Below are 7,707 nucleotides of genomic sequence, written 5' to 3'. Positions count from 1 at the left end.
GAGATGGGCAGATGAAGCCTTGTGAAGCTTTTGAGGCTTTTTCCTGATTGTACCAAAAAAGATTCAAAGCTTCCAAGCCTCAAAGACAGACCATAGTGACATCTAGTGTTCAGTTGCAATTATAGCAGCCACTTTCATATGATTCACACATCTTGTTGATTCCAGTTTCAACACAAAAGCAATACTCTGCAATAACAGCTGTGTCTTCATTCTGAGAATCATTGTCCACACATGAAAGTGTTACTATGTTACTATGAAGCAGGGAGGGAACACCAAGCATTTCGCATCTCCTTATAATGAAAGAAGCCGTTCCAAAGATTCGAATCAGTCACCTCGCTTCAGGTGTTTCACTCTGACGTATGAAGCCTCAAACATCATCGGTCACAGGATCACGGAGATTTGATACAAGCCTCACTTAAGCCCTATTCGGACGGGACTAGTTTTCTAAACTACGCTTGAGTTTCGATTCTTATCACCTGACGTCTGCGATTTTCATGTACCAATTCGGACGGGACTAACATCTCCGTGTTTATTACAGAGGTGGGAGGGTCCATTTTGTACATCTGGGCGTTTCAGAGGTCACGCACTCTGTATGCGTGCATTGCGTGTCATTCGGATTGATTACCATTAGTATAGCAGTTTTACTACAAATACCATGGTGAAGCTATATGGCTAGTATAGCAAAACCATGTTAATGTGTGGTTGCTTTAGTTTTACTTTAGTTATTTATTTGTAGTAAACCCGTGTTTAATTTTCATAAAGGTGCATATGTAATTGAGTGCAGAAATGAACGCAAGTAATTTTACCTGACGCAGATATTACAATAGCCAGTCTGAATGGTTTACGTGATCTGACTCTTGATTTTATTATTGTTTTTAATTTATTTACTTATTTTTTCCTTGCCGGGAGGCAAATATATCAAACATGAGCGCGGTAAGAGCGTCTACGGTAATTCACGTTGGCCAAAACACACAAGGAAACCCCTTGTGAAAAAAAAATATCACCTGCAATCACAGACATCGCATTCGGACGGGATTAGTTTTCTCAGAGGATCACCGAGTTTGCTGAAAAACAGTAGGTAATTTGCTCTGGAATTATTACAGAGGATGTGTGAGAAAAACACAGACATGGCAGATTCGGACGGGATTAAAATCAAGTAGGTCTGTGAAACACACATTTCTCTAACGACCCCCTGTAAAACTAGTCCCGTCCGAATAGGGCTATAGTCTTTCGAACCAGTCTGCTTCAATAGAGTAAAAGGCTTCAGCTCCAACCCCAATTAAACACACCTCCAAAATATAATAAGGACTTTATTCACGAGTTCGGGACTTTTCTGTCTAATATAGTTCCTACTGTGGACAAATTACTGATCTTGGGTGACTTTAATATACATGTGTGTTGCCCTACTCATTATCTGGTGAAGGAGTTTATGCAACTCATTGATTCATTTGACCTTGTCCAACATATTAATGGACCTACTCATACACAAGGACATACTATTGATCTTGTCTTATCTTTTGGACTTCCAGTATGTAACTTCAGTATTACTGAAAGTTGTTTGTCTGATCATATGCCGGTTATGTTTAATATATTACTCTCGTACTCACTTTCAAGTGAGCAGCATGATGTATATTACGCCCGAGTATTAACTTCCTCAACTGCAGAGGAATTTTCCGATGCATATTTAGAGTCCACAGCTAGAACAGTGTTAGAAGCGCCATCTAATAGCCACAATACTGAGGATCTAACTGTGCTGTTTAATGAGACTTGTACAAATATTTTAGATCTACTTGCACCTCTAAAACCAAAAGTTTTTAAATCGAGCTCACACCCTTGGTTCAACCATCATACCCGTGCACTTAGGCGGGAGTGCCGTAAAGCAGAACGTAAATGGAGATCGGATAGGTTACAGGTTTCCAAGGAGATTTTTAAGAACTGCATGTCGGCCTATCAGTGTGCTGTTAAAACAGCTAAAATTGAATATTTCTCAGATTTAATCTCTAAAAATCCTCATGATCCTAAAGTGTTGTTTAACTCATTTGATAAAGTGGTTAATCCCAGGAAATCATCTTTTCCTGATGTTAACCCTGAGTTATGCACAAAGTTTTTGGATTTTTTTAGGAGTAAGATTGAGGTTTTATATGAATCTATTCCGAGTATGTACGTTGCCTCCGAATCTTCCAATTCGGTGACTGTTAATGCTCAGTTAACGCATTTTTATCTAATTGATCTTGATAAATTGATAGAGTTAACTTTAAAATTAAAACCGTCCACCTCTCCAGTGGATTTTATGCCAACTCGTTTCTTTAGAGAGGTGTTAGGTGTGATTGGCCCAGCTGTTCTGACTATCATCAATAGCTCGCTGAGCTCTGGCATTGTTCCTTCTTATTTTAAGCACTCAGTGATTCGGCCATCCCTGAAGAAGCCTAATCTTGACACATCTGATTTTAGTAATTTTCGACCTATTTCCACATTGCCTTTTCTGTCGAAAGTGTTGGAAAAGACTGTTTCTCTCCAATTGTCCGCATTTTTATCAGATCACAATATTCATGACAGTTTTCAATCAGGATTTAGGGCCCGCCATAGCACCGAAACGGCTCTTCTTAAAGTGTCAAATGACCTCTTGCTCACTTTGGATTCTGGTAACTCTGCTATTTTAATTTTGCTCGATTTAACTGCCGCATTTGATACAATCCACCATAGAATTTTGTTAGATCGTTTACAGCAGGAGGTTGGAATTAGTGGTAGTGCTTTACAGTGGTTTTCTTCTTATCTGTCTAATAGGTCTGTATCGGTTACAGTGGGTAATCATTCTTCTTCTGCAGTTCCTCTATCTTGTGGGCTCCCACAAGGGTCCATATTAAGTCCAATTCTGTTTTCTCTATATATGCTACCGTTGGGGAGTATTTTTAGGAAACATGGGATTGCATATCACTGTTACGCTGACGATACTCAGTTGTTTGTCCCATTACACTCAGTTGATAAGTCTTGTGCTACAATCGTCAAGTGTCTCGAGGATGTAAAATCCTGGATGGCTAAGAATTTTCTCCATTTAAATGAGAGTAAAACAGATGTGGTTGTTTTCGGTCCTCTTGGCTCTTCGACACTTATTTCTAGTTATTTGGGGCCTCTTTCTAGGAATATTCATCCATTTGCAAAAAACCTGGGTGTATTTTTTGACTCAGAGCTGAATTTTATCAAACAAGTTAATACTGTGGTGAAAACTAGTTTTTACTATTTAAGGTTAATTTCTAAGATTAAACCAATGCTCTCATTTAGAAATCTGGAGACAATCATCCATGCTTTTATATCGTCAAGACTGGATTATTGTAATGTTGTGTATTTAGGAATTTCTCAGTCTTTGATAAATCGATTACAGCTTGTCCAAAATGCGGCTGCTAGACTATTGACTGGTAGGAGAAAGGGGGATAGAATAACTCCAATTTTAGCATCCTTACATTGGTTACCTGTTAGATACCGGATTGATTTTAAGGCCTTAGTAATAATTTTAAAAATTTTAAATGGTCTCGCACCTTTGTATTTGTCAGATCTGGTTAATTTGCATAAACCTGTGAAAAACTTGCGATCTGCTGACAAACAATTGCTCCAGGTACCGCGGTCCCGACTTAAGCGAAAAGGGGATCGGGCCTTTTCGATTGCCGGTCCTCGTCTATGGAATAATCTACCTCTAGACATTCGGGTTGCCCCCTCAGTGTCCGCTTTTAAAACGGGTTTGAAGAAGCATTTTTATGTTATGGTGTTTGAATCCGACTTAGGAGAGACGTAATGTATGTTTCTTTTTAAGATGTTGTGTTTGTCATTGTTACGTGTTTGGTTTTGCTGGAATGCTTTGTACAGCACTTTGGGCTGCTCCAAAGGCAGTAGAAATGTGCTATATAAGAAAATAAACTAAACTAAACTAAACTAAACCTGAATCAGCTAATCAAAGTGTTCAGGATTCCTTGAAGATAAAAGGCAGGTGTGTTGGAGCAGAATTAAAGTCCTTCATGAGCAGCACACCTGGGCCCGTATTCTTAAAGATTCTAAGAATCCTCTCAGAGAGCTCCTAATTTAGCTTAAAAATTTCTAACTATGAGTCTTAGCTTAAAAGTGTTTCAGGACCAACCTGAGAGCAACTCTTAGGCTGCATCCGAAACCGCCTACTTCTCTACTATATAGTAGGCGAAAAGCGAATAAGTACGAGTGAATAAGTACGTCCGAAACCTCAGTATTCATAAAAGAGTAGGCGAGAATTACCTGGGTGACATACTAATTCTCGCGAGATTCGGACGTGCGTCTACTTAAAGTGCATCTGAATAAGCCTACTTCTCTACTATATAGTAGGGGAAAAGCAGTAGGTGAGCGAAGAAGTATGTCCAAAACCTCAGAATTCATAAAAGAGTAGGCGAGAAGTTCCCGGATGTCCTACTGCTTCTGTCCAGATTCTTGAGTTCTCATCGATGGATACTTTTCAATCCCAGAAGGCCACGGGAGATCAATACATCATCATCGAGCGTGATGGAGAACAGCGACGAGGCTGTTTACAAATGTGAGTATTACAAACCAAAGACATGGTTTCCTGTCTTAAAATCACATTTGTTGAGCTATTGTATAGTAAACTGTTGATTTGCTGAAAGTGTAAAGACGCTAGACAGTAATGTTACAGTATATTTGTGATTTTGCTGTAAAAACACGTCTCATTATGTAAAGCGAACAGCGGAGCTCCAGTAAACACATGCACGTCTCCAGAGTGCATTTACATAAACCATATACATCTTAAAGACGATTACTAAATATCTATTTAATATGAGACAGGAAAATGTACTAAAAGAATTACAGATGAGCGCGTCACAACACACATCTGTAATGTATGTGTTATTATGTAGACTGTTGTCAACACTGCTTTAGATGAATGTAATGTAAATATACAAATCTACATGGAGTAACTAAACATAACTTATCTATTTTATTTGTCAATTAGTATTGTAGATAAATTGAGGAACATTTGTGTTGAATAAAAAGTGAGTTAACGCATCAGCAACTACCTCAACATGTAAATGTAGTATTGAGCAGATAAATCACAGAGCTGACTGAATCTTGTCTGGATGTTACAGGGACAGATGAGACACACATGTTTTTTTTTTTTTTGAACAACAATTTTTATTTTCAAGGATTGTCATACAGGTTAAGACAACAGTTCAATTTTTCATTATAACGGAATAAAAATAAATGAATAATAATAATACGTAAATTAACTCAATAACTCAATACCCCTTAGTACAAAATAAAAAATAAAAATAAATAAATAAATAAAAAATAAAAATAAATAAATACAGCAATAACATACTTGTCTACATATTTTCAATGTCCATCAATTCCACAAAAGAGTCACCATCTAGACTCTCCAAATTGTCATAGAACACCTTCCAGATGGACCAAAATACATGAAGTCTGTTTTTCAAAAAGTAGGTAATCTTTTCTAAGGCAAGGCATGTGGTCATCCCCTTTATCCACTGAGATACGCCAGGACTTTCTTCTTTTTTCCAAGAACATGCAATTACACATTTAGATTCCAGCAAACAGAGAATTAACAACAATCTTTCATGTTTAGTAATTTTAAAGTTCAGAGGACATATATGTAATATACACAACCTGGGATCAAGAGGAATTACTTTATCAATGATTTGACTTATAATATTCAATATTTTAACCCAAAAACAGTTAGCTTTAGTACATTCCCACATACAATGGATTAAAGTTCCCTTTTCTTGTTTACATTTATAACATATATCAGGAATATTCGGGTTAAAATTATGTAACTTAACTGGGGTGATATATTGTCTACTCAACCATTTATACTGAAGCAGCCTCAAATGAGTACTCATTGTTTGAGTTTGGGCTTTTAAACATGCTATTTGCCACTCTTTCTCAGTTATATCAGCCTGCAGGTCAGATCGCCAAGCTTGAAGTCTGTCATTAAATGATTCTTTAGATTTGGCCACAAACTGTTTATACAACACAGATACCTGACCTCTACCTTTTAAACAGTTAAGTGTAATATTTTCCAAAGTAGAAAGAGGAGGCTCAACCAGACTTTGGCCTTGTCTTGATAGAATAAAACTACGTAATTGCAAATATTTGAAAAAGTATTTTTGCGGAATTCCAAACCTTGTCCTAATTTCTTCAAAGGACATAAAGTTTCCTTCATTATAGAGATCAGACACTTTACTAATACCTTGGATTGACCAGATTTTAAAACCTGGATCGGCTCTACCAGGACGGAAATTTTCATTACCAAAAACTGGTGAAAAGAGCGAAAGTTGTAGTAATTCACCTAGATGAGCAAGAGCCTCAAACCAAACTGTTATAGTATTTCTGGTATATGGATTTTTAGTATATTTAATTAACTTCTTAGCATCAGCTGAATATAAATATCAATTCAAAGGAATTGGAATAGAGTGTGCCTCTATAGATACCCAGGACGGAGGATAATCTTTCTGCTCTAATCATTGCTGCTCTAATTTGAGCTGCCCAGTAGTACCATTTTAAGTTTGGTAGGTTTATCCCCCCTCTGTCATAAGGCAAATACAGCAAAGAGAGCCTGAGACGAGGGCGTTTGTTGTTCCAAATGAAGTTTGTGAAAGTTTTTTTCATTAGGACAAAAAAAGAGGAATGTGGAGGGAGGGGGATGGACTGGAAGAGATATAATAATTTGGGTAAGATTGACATTTTTAATATATTAACACGGCCAATTAATGAAATAGGGAGTTTTGTCCATCTGTTCAGCAGACCAGTTATAAAATCTGATATGGGCTTATAATTTGCTGATACAATTTCATTTACAGTTGGTGTAATTTTAATCCCAAGGTAAGTAAAACCTTCTTGTGAGATTGTAAAGGGTGACTGAACTGGGGGGAGCCTTTCTGCTTTATGGAGGAACAGCAGCACAGATTTAGAATTATTAATTTTATATCCTGAGAATTCTCCAAACATTTCAATCAAATTTAGCAATGCTGGGATAGACTGTTTTAGATTGGAAGCGAATATAATTATATCATCTGCGTACAATGAAATGTGGTATTCTGAGGAGTCAATTGTAATACCTGAAATATGTGTATGATTACGAACTGCCATAGCCAAAGGTTCGATCGCTAAGGTGAAAAGCAAGGGAGAGAGCGGGCAGCCCTGGCGTGTTCCCCTGTAAAGCCTGAAAGGGGTAGATATTGTTCCATTTGTTAATATCTCAGCTGAAGGATTAGCATACAGGATCTGGACCCATTTCATAAACTTATCCCCAAACCCCATTCTTTCCATAGTTTTGAACAGGAACTGCCACTCAGTCCTGTCAAACGCTTTTTCGGCGTCTAGTGACAGTAGTGCATTATCGCAAATATTAGATTTCTCATGTAATATATTTAATACTCTACGAATATTATGCAAACCTTGTCTCCCCCAAACAAAGCCGTTTTGGTCCATGTGAACAAGCTTGGGCAAATGTATTTCTAATCTCTTTGCTAACACTTTGCAAAGAATCTTTAAGTCATTATTCAGGAGAGAAATTGGTCTATATGAACCACAATCAGTTGGCATCTTTCCAGGTTTTAACAGCAGAGTAATCACCGCAGTATTCAGAGAGGGAGGCAAAGCCGCATTATTCAGGGATTCCTGGTACATATCCAAAAGGGGGTAAATTAATTTATGATGGAA

The sequence above is a fragment of the Onychostoma macrolepis genome, chromosome 21 (genome assembly GCF_012432095.1).
Source record: "Onychostoma macrolepis isolate SWU-2019 chromosome 21, ASM1243209v1, whole genome shotgun sequence".
NCBI lineage: Eukaryota > Metazoa > Chordata > Actinopteri > Cypriniformes > Cyprinidae > Onychostoma > Onychostoma macrolepis.
Note: the sequence above shows the minus strand (reverse complement) of the source record.